Genomic DNA, 19,987 nt, shown 5'->3' on the forward strand with positions numbered 1-19,987 from the left:
TGATTTATTAAAGAAGGCCATGATCGCACGTATCCGAGAAACGTGGACGGATTTGCCGAGAGGCGATGCGTGCGATACGATGTAGTGAACGCGGTTACATAACAATTACAGCAAAGATAGTCTTTTTCCGATCCGTGCGATTCGTCCGATACGATGTAGTGAACGCGGTTACATAATAATTACAGCAAAGATAGTCTTTTTCCGATCCGTGCGATTCGTCCGATGCGTCCGACACGATGTAGTGAACGCAGTTACATAACAATTACAGCAAAGATAGTCTTTTTCCGATCCGTGTGATTCGTCCGATGTTTGCGATACGATGTAGTGAACGCGGTTACATAACAATTACAGCAAAGATAGTCTTTTTCCGATCCGTGCGATTCGTCCGATACGATGTAGTGAACGCAGTTACATAACAATTACAGCAAGGATAGTCTTTTTCCGATCCGTGCGATTCGTCCGATGCGTCCGATACGATGTAGTGAACGCAGTTACATAACAATTACAGCAAAGATAGTCTTTTTCCGATCCGTGCGATTCGTCCGATACGATGTAGTGAACGCGGTTACATAATAATTACAGCAAAGATAGTCTTTTTCCGATCCGTGCGATTCGTCCGATGCGTCCGACACGATGTAGTGAACGCAGTTACATAACAATTACAGCAAAGATAGTCTTTTTCCGATCCGTGCGATTCGTCCGATACGATGTAGTGAACGCAGTTACATAACAATTACAGCAAGGATAGTCTTTTTCCGATCCGTGCGATTCGTCCGATGCGTCCGATACGATGTAGTGAACGCGGTTACATAACAATTACAGCAAAGATAGTCTTTTTCCGATCCGTGCGATTCGTCCGATGCGTGCGATACGATGTAGTGAACGCGGTTACATAACAATTACAGCAAAGATAGTCTTTTTCCGATCCGTGCGATTCGTTCGATGCGTGCGATACGATGTAGTGAACGCGGTTACATAACAATTACAGCAAAGATAGTCTTTTTCCGATCCGTGTGATTCGTCCGATGTTTGCGATACGATGTAGTGAACGCGGTTACATAACAATTACAGCAAAGATAGTCTTTTTCCGATCCGTGCGATTCGTCCGATGCGTGCGATACGATGTAGTGAACGCGGTTACATTACAATTACAGCAAAGATAGTCTTTTTCCGATCCGTGTGATTAGTCCGATGTGTGCGATACGATGTAGTGGACGCGGTTACATAACAATTACAGCAAAGACAGTCTTTTTCCGATCCGTGCGATTCGTCCGATGCGTCCGATACGATGTAGTGAACGCAGTTACATAACAATTACAGCAAAGATAGTCTTTTTCCGATCCGTGCGATTCGTCCGATACGATGTAGTGAACGCGGTTACATAATAATTACAGCAAAGATAGTCTTTTTCCGATCCGTGCGATTCGTCCGATGCGTCCGACACGATGTAGTGAACGCAGTTACATAACAATTACAGCAAAGATAGTCTTTTTCCGATCCGTGCGATTCGTCCGATACGATGTAGTGAACGCAGTTACATAACAATTACAGCAAGGATAGTCTTTTTCCGATCCGTGCGATTCGTCCGATACGATGTAGTGAACGCGGTTACATAACAATTACAGCAAAGATAGTCTTTTTCCGATCCGTGCGATTCGTCCGATACGATATAGTGAACGCAGTTACATAACAATTACAGCAAGGATAGTCTTTTTCCGATCCGTGCGATTCGTCCGATGCGTCCGATACGATGTAGTGAACGCGGTTACATAACAATTACAGCAAAGATAGTCTTTTTCCGATCCGTGCGATTCGTCCGATACGATGTAGTGAACGCGGTTACATAATAATTACAGCAAAGATAGTCTTTTTCCGATCCGTGCGATTCGTCCGATGCGTCCGACACGATGTAGTGAACGCAGTTACATAACAATTACAGCAAAGATAGTCTTTTTCCGATCCGTGCGATTCGTCCGATACGATGTAGTGAACGCAGTTACATAAGAATTACAGCAAGGATAGTCTTTTTCCGATCCGTGCGATTCGTCCGATACGATGTAGTGAACGCAGTTACATAAGAATTACAGCAAAGATAGTCTTTTTCCGATCCGTGCGATTCGTCCGATACGATGTAGTGAACGCGGTTACATAACAATTACAGCAAAGATAGTCTTTTTCCGATCCGTGCGATTCGTCCGATGCGTCCGACACGATGTAGTGAACGCAGTTACATAACAATTACAGCAAAGATAGTCTTTTTCCGATCCGTGCGATTCGTCCGATACGATGTAGTGAACGCAGTTACATAAGAATTACAGCAAGGATAGTCTTTTTCCGATCCGTGCGATTCGTCCGATACGATGTAGTGAACGCAGTTACATAAGAATTACAGCAAGGATAGTCTTTTTCCGATCCGTGCGATTCGTCCGATACGATGTAGTGAACGCGGTTACATAACAATTACAGCAAAGATAGTCTTTTTCCGATCCGTGCGATTCGTCCGATACGATGTAGTGAACGCGGTTACATAATAATTACAGCAAAGATAGTCTTTTTCCGATCCGTGCGATTCGTCCGATGCGTCCGACACGATGTAGTGAACGCAGTTACATAACAATTACAGCAAAGATAGTCTTTTTCCGATCCGTGCGATTCGTCCGATACGATGTAGTGAACGCAGTTACATAAGAATTACAGCAAGGATAGTCTTTTTCCGATCCGTGCGATTCGTCCGATACGATGTAGTGAACGCAGTTACATAAGAATTACAGCAAGGATAGTCTTTTTCCGATCCGTGCGATTCGTCCGATACGATGTAGTGAACGCAGTTACATAAGAATTACAGCAAGGATAGTCTTTTTCCGATCCGTGCGATTCGTCCGATACGATGTAGTGAACGCAGTTACATAAGAATTACAGCAAAGATAGTCTTTTTCCGATCCGTGCGATTCGTCCGATACGATGTAGTGAACGCAGTTACATAAGAATTACAGCAAGGATAGTCTTTTTCCGATCCGTGCGATTCGTCCGATACGATGTAGTGAACGCAGTTACATAAGAATTACAGCAAAGATAGTCTTTTTCCGATCCGTGCGATTCGTCCGATGCGTGCGATACGATGTAGTGAACGCTCACCTTTAAACCCCCTTAATACTAGATATGAAAACCGATATTAAAATGGTACGCCACTGAATGTGTTACTACGTTAGCTAAGCATTACGCCACTGAATGTAGCTGTAACCCTGAGAGCTAAATGATACGCCAATGAGTGTATATTTTCCCTAACTGTACAGAATGCTAACACCGACAAAGGAGCGAGCAATTGGAAGCTTGGCTCAGCCCTCGATCTATCGCACCAATTTTGAAACCTCCCCGTCTTGGTTGAGCACCGCCCGCCGTCTTATGACCCAGAATGCATCGCGCTGCCTATTCACAACTAGCAACGAGAGTTATCTATCATTATTCACGCGCGATGCTCACTAGTTGCAATGTTATGCAGTTCACCTCCAATTATGTAAATTACATCATAGCATTATCTACAGTACATGCGAGCAAAGGGAGAGGGGGAGGTAACAAAGGAAGCAGTGAAGATGTAATGTGTATAGGCGAAGGAACTTATAAGTTTGTAAACTGAACTAATTTGATTGTCCAGGGACATCACTTTATTTTTACCAACATTTTTAACATTAACATGGCTATACTCGGAAACACTGTTGCCCCCTTCCATTACAGGAGTTTGATGTTACTAGTGCAATATGTAAACAAATCATTTTACTAGGTATAGGAGGAGAGAAAAGTAGTGTATCCATTTATGTTGTAGGGAAATACGATATTACGATTTTCAGTTTGATCATCACTTTTACGGAATTTATCAAAATACAGTAGAGTAGTAACATTTTTTTTTTCAAAAACTCAACTTTTCAGGCGGCTATGTTCGTTATGTAATGTCTACTTTATTTAGCATATTAATTATTGGTGTTAACATACAATATAGAGAGTGCATTTAAATTAAGGGGGTCATAAGTGAAGGGCTGTAAGTGCACTTAAGTTACTTTTGAGAAAATGGGGTTTAAATATTTAAGCTTTCGTAAAATCGGTGAAATTTTTTATTTAAATTTTAATTCGTGTTGCGATTAAAATATCCCTTTGTCACTAAAATTTGAGATACTTTAGCTTACACTGGATGCACTTAACTCATGTTATTACAAATGTCACTAGCATTCCTTTGCTTCTAGCCACCTCAATTCAAAAAAAGCTAATCTGAATTTTTAAACAAGTTGCTGAAAATGGTTGCCGTTCATTACAATGCAGGCTTCAATTCAGTACGCATATTATTAAAAACATTTTGAAGCATATTCTCTGAAATTATTGAATTTATAGTTTCTTGAATATAGTTTTTTAGTACGATATTATTAATATAAGTTCTTTCTTCTATAGAAAACGCAATCATATTTATGAAACACACTATACACTGCAGTGTTTACTTCATTACTTCGAAAGCAACAGCGGCCGTAAGTTTGTGTGTCTGACGGGAGCAAGGACATTAGTGAAGGGGTGAGAGTGAAGTACATTCAGAAATGCAGGTACAATAAAAATGCAAGTAAAAATAAAATGATGTCTCTGTATATGTTTGTATAGTTTGGCTGATGAATTTTATATGCTTTTAAAATGAATGCTAGTCTGTATAGCTCAACTAATGAATTTCTTTATGATTATAAATTGAATTAATCTACTTGATATTAATTGTACAAATTTGCATAGCTTAATGAAAGTATGCTTGTAAATTGAATTAATCTGCTTACTTTGTACTGTATATGTTTGTATAGTTTTGGCTTTAAATTGAATAGCAATCTGTATAGCTCTGTTGATAAATTGTTTGTGTTTGTAATTTGAAGTAGTTTGCATAATATGTATTATCAATTTCTGTATATCACAACTGGTTGAATTGTTTATGCCTTAAATTTAATTAACTTGTTTTGTATTATACATATAGCTCAAGTGATGAATGATCGTTTGCGTTTGTAAATTTAATAATCTAATTGGCTATGTATTGTATACTTTTAGTAGAGCCATCGATGTAGCTCAGTCGGCAGACTCACTGGGCTGCTGATCCGGAGCTGCGTTCGGGCTTGGGTTGGATCCCCCTTTGATCTCATTGAATGGTTTCTTCCGAGGTTTTCCCCAGCCGTGGGACTGAAGCCGGATGGTCTTTTTTTTTTGGTAGGTTATTTTACGACGCTATATCATCTTAGATTATTTAGCGTCTGAATCAGATGAAGGTGATAATGCCGGTGAAATGAATCCGGTGTCTAACACCGAAAGTTACCCAGCATTTGCTCGTATTGGGTTGAGGGAAACGGATGGTCTATGGCGAGTCTTCGACATCACTTCATTTCACCCCCTTTGATTTGATTACCTGGTTGGTTTTTTCCGAGGTTTTCCCCAACCAAAAGGCAAATGCCGGGTAATCTTTTGGCGAATCCTCGGACCTCACCTCATCATTGTAGAAAATTACTAAATTGTAAAACTGTAAACATTGTAAAATATTGTAAAAATTGTAATTGTAATATTGTAAAATTTTGACTTGTTCTACATCTTAAAGCTTCATTTCTCATGTAAGATCTATAGAATATAACAAATGGATGAATGAGAAGAACAGAAACGGGAGATGGCGTGGAGAAAGGCAGGAAAAAAGAAAGAACTTTTGAGTACTTCGACAAAACCCACCCGGAGAGATTTGTCCACCATAAATTCCACTTGCATTCCCTGGATTTGAGGGAACGTATTATTAGGGGCCGGACTTCGTTCTAGGAGGCTACAAAATTAAGTATTATTGGAGTTATTAAGTGAACTAGCAAGTGACGTACTTGACTAACGGCTCACGCAACTCTTGTTTCGTAAAGTGAGGTACAACAAAATATGGACAACTTTAACAATTACTTACTCACTTATTTACTTACTTACAAATGGCTTTCAAGGAACCCGAAGGTTCATTGCCGCCCTCATATAAGCCCGCCATCAGTCCCTATCCTGTGCAAGATTAATCCAGTCTCTACCACCATATCCCAACTCCTTCAAATCCATTTTAATATTATCCTCCCATCTACGTCTCGGCCTCCCAAAAGATATTTTTCCTTCCGGTCTCCAAACTAACACTCTATATGCATTTCTGGATTCGCCCATACGTGCTACATCCCCTGCCCATCTCAAACGTCTGGATTTAATGTTCCTAATTATGTCAGGTGAAGAATACAATGCGTGCAGTTCTGCGTCATGTAACTTTCTCCATTCTCCTGTAACTTCATCCCTCTTAGCCCCAAATATTTTCCTAAAAACATTATTCTTAAACACCCTTAATCTCTGTTTCTCTCTCAGAGTGAGAGTCCAAGTTTCACAACCGTACAGAACAACCGGTAATAAACTTGTTTTATAAATTCTAACTTTTAGATTTTTTGACAGCAGACTGGATGATAAGAGCTTCTCAACTGAATAATAACAGGCATTTCCCATATTTACTCTGCGTTTAATTTCCTCCCGAGTGTCATTTATATTTGTTACTGTTGCTCCAAGATATTTTAATTTTCCACCTCTTCGAAAGATAAATTTCCAATTCTTATATTTCCATTTCGTACAATATTCTGGTCACGAGACATAATCATATACTTTGTCTTTTCGGGATTTACTTCCAAACCGATCGCTTTACTTCCTTCAGTAAAATTTCCGTGTTTTCCCTAATCGTTTGTGGATTTTACTTTAACAATTACACTAATTAGGCTCTTGGTCAGTAATTGATTACTTGTAAATAGTTTCTTTAATCTATCACAAAATATTTCAATATTCAGTAATTTCATCACTATACAATTTTGTTACTCTAGATTTAATTTGTAATTCAGTAAATATAAAATATTCTTTGTTTCTCTATGATAAATTATCTAGCTTTAATTATTCAGGTAATCTTTTTGTACTTTGATTTTATTGTAATTGTAAATTTAATACTAATTGTAATATTATTTGTAATTGTAATTGTAAATTTAATACTAATTGTAATTTTATTGTTGATATTGTAGTTGGAATCTCCTGGTATAGGGGCAGAGAAGGCCTGACGGCCTTATCTCTACCAGGTTAAATAAATAACTACTACTACTACTAATATTTACAATTTACACTACATACATTATGCACACTATTTTTCCTATCTACACTACAATAAAGAATGTAAGCCTAAACTGATCAAACATTATTTACAATATTAAGCTTATGTACAGTACTGTGTATTGTAATGCAAGGCATTTTATTTCATAATACTATGGCCATTTGTTTTTGTAAACTGTGTGCAATAGGGTAAGTAATGTTCCATCAATGTAAGCCTTCATTCTTTATGATAGTGTGACAGTCAAAAAAACGTATTTGAATCTAATTACATAGTGTAAAGAACTGTCAGTCATTGACTATTTTCAGAAGCCGATTGTCGAAAAGACTTTTCTTCGTCTTTGAAATATGATGTTTCTTCAAATATTGTAGTAAATATAGAATATTTATTTTGTACAGTGACTTTGACTGCTCGTATTGCAATTTGTGGAGACACAAAACTGTGTTGGTGTGGATATTCTAAAAGTATTACATCAATTAAACACATAGAAATAATATGTATGACCGTGATACGTCTTGTCATCTGTATTTCGATTTGAAAAAAATGGTTAAGGAAAATACTGTAGATTCAATAAATAGCTTTGAGGAAATGTCGAGTAATGAAAATGCATTCCGAAGACTGAATTAGGGAGAATGGGTTCAGGAAAATACATTCAAGCAATTCATTCTAAAAAAAATAACTATTCCTGAAAATGAACAATCAGGAGTTTGGGTTCAAGAAAATATACTCAAGCAATTCATTCAGAAATATAAGTTAACTATTTCTGAAAATGAACAATCAGAAGTTTGGCTTCGGGAAAATATACTCATGCAATTCATTCAGAAACATAACTATTTCTGGAAATGAACAATCAGGAGTTTGGGTTCAGGAAAATATACTCATGCAATTCATTCAGAAATATAAGTTAACTATTTCTGAAAATGAACAATCAGAAGTTTGGGTTCAGGAAAATATACTCATGCAATTCATTCAGAAATATAAGTTAATTATTTCCGAAAATGAACAATCAGGAGTTTGGGTTCAGGAAAATATACTCAAACAATTCATTCAGAAATATAAGTTAACTATTTCTGAAAATGAACAATCAGGAGTTTGGGTTCAGGAAAATACACTCAAACAATTCATTCAGAAATATAAGTTAATTATTTCCGAAAATGAACAATCAGGAGTTTGGGTTCAGGAAAATATACTCAAACAATTCATTCAGAAATATAAGTTAACTATTTCTGAAAATGAACACTCAGCAGTTTGGGTTCAGGAAAATATACTCAAACAATTCATTCAGAAATATAACTATTTCTGAAAATGAACAATCAGGAGTTTCGGTTCAGGAAAATAAATCCCGGCAATGTTCTAGGGAAACTGTCTGTAAAAAGTATATCTGGGAGATCTGATTCGCACAAATATAATACTGTCACAGTTTTATGCTTCTTAGAAATCCAATACCAATTCGTTTCAATATAACCGGAACTGAACAGCAGTTGTATTGCGAAGTTTGACAAATGATTGTTATTGCAAATAAATGGAAATCCATAGCCAGACGAGAATCTGCAAGCTTTATGAAGCCGGGAGATCCGAGAATATGGATTCCAATTAACAGTTCAACCGGCAATATAAATCAAGATCAATTCTATTTTACTGAAATGAAATTCTCATCAGCTTGAATGCGTAAAAAGCACATTTTAACTTGAAAATCTTTAACACGATGTAATGAGAATCTCAGCATACAAGAACAGTACATGCATGGCTGACATGATGCGTATCCCTTCCTGCTAATAAACTGTTCTAGTGTTGAACAAGCGACCAAATTAAAAGTCAACATTCAGCAGTTTGTTTGAAAACACAGCGTATATATATTTTTTCGCTTCCCCAATTCCCCTCCCCTTCCATTTTTTAACCGAGCCTGCTGGCGTTGTGGTTTGTTTTCGTCCTGATTGGAACGATGAGTATCTGCTGATGGAATAATTTGGACCTTCAGAGGAGCGGAAATCTTCCAATGAATGCCAGATTCAAATGCTTCGGACTCAACACAACTTGCATTACACAATAATAATAATAATAATAATAATAATAATAATAATAATAATAATAACAATAATTCCTAATACAGTCTATAACGATCATCATAATCATTTTAGGGTTTGAAAACACAAACATTTTCTGTTGCTTCTAAAAATTGATTTGTACTGAGAAAAACAACTTTCAGTTACAACAGACGTTATTGGCGCATATTTAAGGCTCCCGATTTCTTCCAGTGACAACATTTCTTCAATGTCCGACAATTTGATCTCCGTTTTACCAGAAAAGACATTGACAATTTGTTCTTATGTATGGTAACCCGGATTTTTTTTGTAGTACGTACTTAAATTTTATAAAAAAAACTTAAAATTGTTTAACAACACGTTAAAAGTGTTAAAATTTTTTTAAAAAGTTATGTACCTTAGACAGACGGCCCGTTTCGACGCCGTTCTGCGTCATCTTCAGTGTCCTATGAATGAGCGAACGAACCACGAACGAATGAATGAATGGAATGAATCAGTGAGTGAATTGATGAATGAGCGAACGAACCACAAACGAATGAATATATTGAATGAGTCTGTGAGTGAATTAATGAATGAACGAAGGAAACACGGACGAATGAATGAAATAAGTCAGTGAATGAATTAATTAATGAAGGAACGAAACACGGACGAATGAATGAATGGAATGAGTCAGTGAGTGAATTAATTAATGAAGGAACGAAACACGGACGAATGAATGAATGGAATGAGTCAGTGAGTGAATTAATGAATGAGCGAACGAACCACGAACGAATGATTGAATGGGATGTGTCAGTGAGTGAATTGATGAATGAGCGAACGAATTAATTAATTAAAATAAATAAATAAAATTTAATACATGAATCGAACACTAATGACGAGGTGTGAGAGCCCATAAGCAGAACATCGTCGGAGTGTGAAGATTTCTTCTTAGCTTCATGTACAGTATGATCGATGTTATTACTTTCACTTGTACCAAATAAAGCTTACCTTCTCAATCAATAAGCCTGAACAGAATAATAAAACCTAGGAATATCAGAAGCTGAATTAATGACATTCTGTCTATTGCAGAAGTTAAGAAATCACTACAACAAGAAGTGAGGAATGTTATATGACCTACATACAGTTCACAAGTCTAAAGTGCGATAGACTCTCTTTGTATTTAGGTCCAGCGACGGGATTTGGGCTCTAATATGCAAGTTCTATTATAGATTTCCAAGTTCTCTTCTCGTTACAAAAGCCTTCTTCTATAAATCTCCCAAGAGCCTTTGCAGCTGCACCCAGCCGGCTTACTTGTACAAGGAAAATCCAGCGGAAAGAATAAGGAGAGCCACTGCCGACTGGTCCATTAGATTTATACATTCACAAGTTATGGGCTTTAGAACCGGACTGGCTCTGCAAAGAACGGAGCTTCGAGATACGGAAAACTGACCACGTCATCTCGAGTTCCTTTCACAAACACTTCCACACAATGTCTCGTCATCCTTTCTGAGAGATTTACATACGGCGATCTTAATACGGGCGATGTTCTTTTCTTTCTCTGCGATACAACTATTCTTTCACAGTTTCCCGGTCTCTCCAGATCTCGCCCAGTTTCATGTTGTAACAATAAACTACGTTATATAGGGATTATGACGTTTTCTTTTCCTAGTAAATCTTGTGCTTATTTCCTCTCATTATTGTGAAATTTTCCCAGTCAATTTATTTTGAACGAAATTTTCCTTATGACCGATATTAAGACATGTTGAATACGAATTATTATGTTACATTTAATTAATTAACTTATTTATTTATTTACTTACTTACTTATTTATTTATTTATTTATTTATTTATTTATTTATTTATTTATTTTGTTAATAATTGAGGACTTTGCCGGAAGAAAGGCGGATAGACATATACGCCCTTCTTCGGGAAAACGGTTTAAAATGTAGTGAATAATTATAGTAGCGAAATTTTTTGTTTTGATTGTACTCTACATACCTGCAGGACAGGCTGCGTGCGTGTATAACATTTTATTCAGGTGCGTTTTAAAATCTTAGATTGCCTGTATCTCAATTCGCCATACTGACGTATACGCCCTTTTTCCGGCAAACCCCTCAATTGTACCATAAAATGGTTTCAGACTTTCTCTAGCAAACAAAGAGCGATACTTTCTTCTATTGTTTAGCTTTAAAGCCACTTTTTTCGACAATTAAAAGAATATCTGATAAACGCTTTTAACAATTTCTGAAACGAATCTTTGGTGACTGTTTCGTGTTGAACAGTTTCAATGCTTTTACATAAAAGAACTAGATACCTGAAGAAATAAGCAATGTTACTGGAAATTATTAAAAATCTAAGAAGGCCTGAACAACAACAACAACAACAACAACAGAAAAAAATATAGGCCTGGAAAAGCTTAGGACATTCATTTCTTCAAATTCAACTGTCACATTACCTCCGATTGAAGTTCTGGCTGATATGTACATCTATTATCAGGCAGTACATCTCACTTGACGATATGTGTCAGAGGAAGAACAATTATTTGTATACATTTGAAGTCTGATTAATGTAATATGTAGCTAGTCAACGGTTTATGTAATGGAGAGGGAAAGAACTGGTCACTCTACCCCATTATATCCTGGCCTAGTTGCCTCACGAGTGATGCCTTATCGGTTTCGCTTATGAGGTTCAAACTTGTTTTCGGACAATTAACTAAACAAGCAACGATCACATGTTTAAAGAAAAAGGAGAATTTTCTGCAAAGTTTTCGACAAAATCTAAGAAAGAGACAAGTGAAGTGCTTTGTGTGGAGTGTAATTTGTAAGGTGCGGGTGAGAAACATGGACATTACGACGAAATGAAGAGAAACAAATAGAAGCATTTGAAAGGTGGATATGGAGAAGAATGGAGTGTGTGAAATGGACAGTCAGAGTAAGATATGAAGCTGTGACAGAAAGAGTGGGTGAAGAAAGAATGATGCTGAAACTGATCAGGAGGATGAAAAAAGGAACTGGTAGGATGGCTTGCTGAGAAGAAACTGTATACTGAAGATGCACTGGAAGGAATAGTGAGCGGGAGAAGAGCTCGGTGCAGACGAAGATATCAGATGATAGACGACATTAAGATATATGGATCATATGAGGAGACTAAGAGGAAGACAGAAAATAGGAAAGACGGGAGAATGCTGGGTTTGCAGTGAAAACTCTTGGGCTGAAAACTATGAATGAATGAACGAATCCATGTTAGAAAATTCTTAACAGACATTGCATCATAGTGTAAGAATAATGTGTTCCTTAACAAGTATTGCAATTTATTTAAGCTAGAAATAGAAGTTACGTTGTATAATTATACAGGGACATCATTTTATTTTTCCTAACATTTCTAATATTAACCTGGCTATACATTTGGATCAACGATTCAGAACCGGAAACACCGTTTGCTACCCCCTTTTACGACTGGAGTTCGATGGTACTGGCGTAAAATACAAACAAATCACTTTACTAGGTATAAGAGGGAAAAAAAGTAGTTCATCCATTTACGTAAAGTAGGAAATATCGCGATTTCGAGTTTCATAATTTTCATTAGGTTTTGTTTAATCAAAATACAGTACAGTGTTAACAATAAGTGTTTTTACTCACGAACTGAGTTATCCATTCGAACGTATTCATTATGCAGTGTATATTATACTGTCTACAGCACATTAGCGTACAATATAGAGAATGAAGTTAAATTGAAAAATAATCATAATATGGATATTTAAACATATTTTTGAAAATGGTGGCCGTTCATTTCGATACAGACTTCAGTTCTTTTCTTGCATATTATCGCACTATAGACTATTGCATTTAATTCCAATTACCAGTTTCGTCCTTCATACTTAGAAACTCATGTTGAAATAATTCTGTACCTATTCTATAAAAGAGTACCTTACGTACTGTAAATTCAGTCTTCATTTCTGCCCGACCCGCACAGATAAAATTACTCGGACATGCAATCTACTGTCCGTCCAAGTGGTTACGTCGCAGCATCGTATAAAGGGAGGAAATCACGTGACAGTTAATTACTTAACAAGGCGCGTTTATTTAAGTTATTGTATGGGTGAATATTACGTAGACGTCCAATTCCTAACAGAAATTAATGTTCTCAGAAAAGAGCTAAGACAGCCCAGCCACTAGCATTTACAGAGAGGCGAATAGAAGCAGGTGGGGGAAACTGGGATGCGACGTAGGCAAATGGAAAATGATGCAATATTGAAAGCTCTTTCGTCACTGGAAAACGCTAACATATTTTTGGAACGTACTGTTTACTATGACCGTAAGGCTACTATGACTATATATGCGGTCTTGGATCTGTGTGGAGGACGGTTGAACTTCATTAGTAGAAGGGATGGGAGTAAAGTACATTAGAAAACTCAGGTACAATAAAAATTGAAGTAAAAATAAAATGATGTCCCTGTATTTAGTAGTTATAATATGACTAAATGATATCTCGTTTACGAGTAAGGAATATATGGAAGTACAATTGAGGGGTTTGCCGGAAAAAGGGCGTATACGTCAATATGGTGAATTCAGATACAGACAATCTAAGATTTCAAGACGCACCTGAATAAAATGTTATACAGATAGTGAACAAAATTATACATTAAATTAAAAATCTTAGCGAGTATAAATGTTTTGTAGCATTAGGCAATTTATATTATTAAATTTCCTTATATTTGTACCATAGAAAACTTCGGTCTATACGCCCTTTATTCATATAATGATTTGCTTAGGGGATTTAATGTAGATTTCAGATTTAAATTTCACACGGAATTGAAACAAAGATACATTTTATGACATTTATTATCTACTTCTAAGGTAATTTACATTATTTCAGATATACTGAGTAAACATTAAGTACGCAAAGCAAAATCTCTTAATATAACAGAAAAAGAAAATCTCCATTTTGTGTGAACGTAAATAAATAAAATTTATTCTTTGTATAATCCTGATAACAATAAGCCCAAAAATCTGAATATTGTAACAAATCTCTTTATAGAACATAAAATATTTCCGTCTGAATCTACGAGTTTCATAAGTTTGTTTACTGGACAATAATGAGCATAAAAAGCAGTCAAAGGAAAAACTGGACTGACTAAATTGAACTATATATATTTGCATAGTTTCTACCAAGAGAAAACACGCCTGTCAGGGAAGCTTTATAGTTTATAGTGGCAGTGCAAAGTATTTGAACAGTGAAATGTTTTTGAAGTGTTGGTGAAATCAGGATAGAATCAGTGAAATGTGTCGTAGTTCCAGTGCAGTGAGTGAGTTGCCAGCGAAATGAGTGTAATGTGGAAAGGTACTTGTGCAGATATGAACATATCATACTCGTGGGTTTTAGTTCGAACTTAGATTTAAGATACAATCGTGCTTCATTTAATTTAGAATATTCCCTATTATTATTATTATTATTATTATTATTATTATTATTATTATTATTATTATTTATTTGTATTATTATTAACTGTACTTTTAATTAATAAGTTTATTATTGTCATTATTGAATGTAATTAGTTACCACTGCCACCGGATATATACACATTGCAGTGTGAATAAGTACATACATACATACATACATACATACATACATACATACATACATACATACAGTACAGTATGCGGTAACGCAAAGCACTAACTCTACTTGTAGACTGACTAAATCGCGCACGCACGCACGCAGCCCTGTCCTGCAGGTATGTACAGTACAATCAAAACAAAATTTCGCTACTATAATTATTCACTACATTTTAAACCGTTTTCCCGAAGAAGGGCGTTTAGGTCTATCCGCCTTTCTTCCGGCAAACCCCTCAATTATTACAACCTATACAGGTTAGTACAACTGTGTCGTGTTTTTGTATTCTTAGACGCCTGGGAAATTGTCACCGCAGCCATTTTAGTCTTCAATTACTGTCTGACGTCATAATATGAAGCAGGAGCTCCGGTCATCTTATCATTTCATCAGGCTGCAAATATTAATTTATTTGCATCGATGTTGTTATCCAAAGGGAGAAGCCTGGAGGGTGTAATTTTCTGTGGTTCAGTTTGTTCACAGCTGACAGCTAGAAACAGATGCGTGGCCGCCTCACGCACCTACAAAGCGAGATGCGTACAACGAGATAGCAATTTCTGAGTTACGCCACTGACAAAAAGTGTTATCGCTTCAATTCATCATATTGAGGCCTCCGATCTGTTGAGAAAGAATGGGTTGTGAGAGGAAAAAATAATTTAACAGCATTCGTTATTTCAGCGTTGGGAGCGATCTAATCATATTTACAATAGAAATGGGAGTGCGGGTTGTCATGCGGGGAGTCGATCCATCAGGAGCGGTCAAGGTGGACGAGGGGATCGCGTGGGCGGCCAGCAATCTCTTCGGCAGGCCTGCGTTTAATTTGTAACGAGAACTCGGCAGCGGAGTGGACTATCGTACAGTACTACACGCACAGGGAATTTAAAGGTAAAGTACTGATCGTCTACCTTTGCCAAACATCACTAAATAATACACCGATAAATGATACAAGTTACTATTAATAATAATAATAATAATAATAATAATAATAATAATAATAATAATAATAATAATAATAATAAGGTAAAAGGTAAAGCTATCCCCGTAACATGCCATGAAGGCACTTGGGGGGCATGGAGGTAGAGCCCCATGCTTTCCATGACCTCGGCACTAGAATGAGGTAGTGTGGTCGGCACCACGCTCTGACCGCCTTTTACCCCCGGGAAAGACCCGGTACTCAATTTTTATAGAAGGCTGAGTGAACCTTGGGGTCGTAATAATAATAATAATAATAATAATCATCATCATCATCATCATCATCATCAGCTGCTTGTCTATGCGGATGACGTGAATATGTTAGGAGAAAATCCACAAACGATTAGGGAAAACACGGGAATTTTACTGGAAGCAAGTAAAGAGATAGGTTTGGAAGTAAATCCAGAAAAGACAAAGTATATGATTATGTCTCGTGACGAGAATGGATATATGGAAATATAAAAATTGGAAATTTATCCTTTTAAGTGGTGGAGAAGTTCAAATATCTGGGAGCAACAGTAACAAATATAAATGACACTCGGGAGGGAATTAAACGCAGAATAAATATGGGAAATGCCTGTTATTATTCGGTTGAGAAGCTTTTATCATCGAGTCTGCTGTCAAAAAATCTGAAAGTTAGAATTTATAAATCAGTTATATTACCGGTTGTTCTATATGGTTGTAAAACTTGGACTCTCACTTTGAGAGGGGAACATAGGTTAAGGGTGTTTGAGAATAAGGTGCTTAGAAAAATATTTGGGGATAAGAGGGATGGAGTTATAGGAGAATGGAGGAAGTTACACAACACAGAACTGCACGCATTGATAATCTTCACCTGACATAATTAGGAACATTAAATCCAGACGTTTGAGATGGGCAGGGCATGTAGCACGTATGGTCGAATCCAGAAATACATATAGAGTGTTAGTTGGGAGGCCGGAGGGAAAAAGACCTTTGGGGAGACCGAGACGTAGATGGGAAGATAATATTAAAATGGATTTGAGGGAGATGGGATACGATGATAGAGACTGGATTGATTTTGCTCAGGATAGGGACCTATGGCGGGCTTATGTGAGGGCGGCAATGAACCTCCGGGTTCCTTAAAAGCCAGTAAGTAATAATAATAATAATAATAATAATAACAATAAGAACAACAATAACAACAACAACAATAATAATAGTAACAATAACAACAACAAGAATAAAATTGTAAAACTGTTTATTTCGCTTGAAAAACTTATAATCTCTCTATAAGGACTAAGAGTCATGTAAACACTGAAATTGTACCAAAAATTATTCTTTCATATTGTTAATCAGCAATTAAAAACATTGTTAGTTTCTGTAACAATTTAAGGCTATGGCAGCATTTTATAATAATTATAAGATGCCCGAAACTTTCTGGCAATACTGTATTTCCAAAAACTGTCCCCTCTTTTTCATTTTTTGCTATCTGCACTGATAACGATATATGGCTGTGTCGCCGGACTTTTGAATCACCCTGTATATTTAAAATAATTCATTATACATTACAATAGTATTATTATTATTATGTTTTAGGTTATTTTACGACGCTTTCTCAACATCTTTGGTTATTTAACGTCTGAATGAGATGAAGGTGATAATGCCGGTGAAATGAGTCCGGGGTCCAGCACCGAAAGTTACCCAGCATTTGCTTATATTGGGTTGAGGGAAAACCCCGGAAAAAACCTCAACCAGGTAATTTGTCCCGACCGGGAATCGAACCCGGGCCACCTGGTTTCGGGGCCAGACGCGCTGACCTCGTATTATAATAAAATTGTAAAGTGTATGTAAATGTACGCATTCGGTAATTTTTTATGTCAATAAATTCAAATTGAAATGTAAGGCATACGTTTCACGTAAAGACAAAACATGAATATGTAGATAACAGAAGAGAGAGATAGTGAATAGATAAACAAATGAGTTAAACAATGAGGCTTAAAAGAAGCAGGAAAGGAATAACATTTAAAATACGAAAATATTCAAAAGACACCGGAGAAAAATGGAAAGGGACGGGAGAATATAAAGGGAAAAAGAGAAAGGAAGGGTAGGAGAGACGACGGAAGGAATATGGGAGAAAAGAGGAAACTGTAAATACAATTAAATAAGACAAATAAGGGAGCTGAAAGGGGTGAAGACGGGGAACAATGGAGTAGAAAATGAATTGCAGGGTGTGTCAGCAACATCACTGCATGCATATGGATCGTAAAGTTATGGGAGTACAACGGTTTTTACCTCGGAAGCAGTTTGTTTTCCTGCGCCGATGAAATAAAAAAAGTGATTTGTGTAAAATTGATAGTGAACTCATGATGTCGTGGTGTAGTTCACTTAGAAAGTCACTTACAATTTTGGAAGCACATGCCAATTTTTTTTCCTTCCTAACACAAAGAGGCAGAGGGAGCGTTCCTCAATTTTGTTTGTGAATTATTTTCTCTCGGGTGCACAGTGGTTCACAAAGATTAATGCGAACCGGGGGCCCCGCACCGGGGGAGGGGGGGCTGTATGCTCGCTGGGTAAACAGAATTAGAAGGAAACCTTGCGCCACTCATGAAGCCTCCCCTCCTTCAGCATACCTTCGTAATAAATCACAGCTTCGTAGCCTACTGAAAATATCAAGGACTGACTTTTAGCAGATATATGTGAAATTTGTTTATCACGTTCCAAACATTCCTGGAAGTGACATTTAAGTAGATGATGGATTAATAACGAATATTATGACTCCAGGGAGCCCACGAACTGTGAATGTTTTGCAAGTAAAATCTCAAAGTTAGCAGTCAAGTAATATTACAGCACCTATCTATTTTTAATATACGACTAATATATCAACAACTTACTGATGCTTGATTTATCACAAATAATGACAATATGCATTCTAATTCAGATATAGTAGTTTAACATGGAATGAACATCTTTATTGCAAATCATGTTAGCATTCGATAGAGTAAAAATGAATGATGTGGTAAGAATATTACACAAGAAAAAGGGGTAAAAATTAATATAATAAAAGTTATTACGAACACCACCACAAAAATTAGAATAAATGGTCACCTGACAGAAAGAATGCCACTAGAGACTGGAATTAGTCCCATTCTATTTAGTGTCATCATGGATGAAATAATAAAAGAAACCAAGAAAACAAACAGGGAAACGCTGTTACGTAAGTCTTATTTATATATATATATATATATATATATATATATATATATTACTGAAAACTATAAGACTTACGTAACAGCGTGGTCGATCGACGGATGTTGCGTCAACATTTGTTGAGACTATAAATTAGGAATGCCTATAACATCGACATCAACGTGAAGTTTCGATTTTATGCACGAGAACGTATAATCTCATAAACTTCTTTCCATCTGACTGTAGATAATTATTTGAAGATAAGTAATATAATGATAACGAGATACTAAGTTTATTGTTATGAACTTAACACTACTTCTATTAAACTTGTAGGATATGTGGAAATGAAACCACAGTATAGAGAACATATCTCAATACTGTGATCAAACAGTGGTTTTTCTTCCTGCTCACAAGGAAGTAATGCCATTGTTTAAAACTTCCGTCGTATGTAATTTTGACGTATAATGGGTAAACAATTGATCCTCACTACTTTTCCCGCCAAGAGAGCACCTCCTTCTTCTAGCTATGCCTCCGTCTTTCAGTTGCTGACTATAGTAGTCGTGACAGCAGGTTGCAACTTACACGCTTGGCCAACTTATTATGAGATATAATTATTTGCAAGTGTACGTCAGATTTACGTATCAATAGTATTAATAGAAAATTTTCTGTTAGTGCAGTTTATTTATTCCCTTCAGTGTGTTTTATCTAACAAAGTAACACTGGATGAAAACTTACGTCGTGATCGACACTACTCTGCAGATCACAGATGAAAGTTCAGATGATGATACTGATGATGACGCTGAAGGCAATGTAGAAATTGAATATGAAACTTGTGACAACGACAAGGATCTAAGATACAGTAGGAGAGATTGAGAATCACGTAGAAAGCAAGCGAATGGAGAAAGAAGGCAAAAAACAAGAAAACAGGAAGAGAAGAAAAGGAAAGGAAAGTAGAAGAGAAGAGAAGAGAAGAGAAGAGAAGAGAAGAGAAGAGAAGAGAAGAGAAGAGAAGAGAAGAGAAGAGAAGAGAAGAGGGCAGGAGAGCACGAAGGCACGAGGGCTAGAGGGCATGAGGCACGAGGGCCA

This window comes from Periplaneta americana, chromosome 3, assembly GCF_040183065.1.
Source record: "Periplaneta americana isolate PAMFEO1 chromosome 3, P.americana_PAMFEO1_priV1, whole genome shotgun sequence".
Taxonomy (NCBI): Eukaryota; Metazoa; Arthropoda; class Insecta; order Blattodea; family Blattidae; genus Periplaneta; species Periplaneta americana.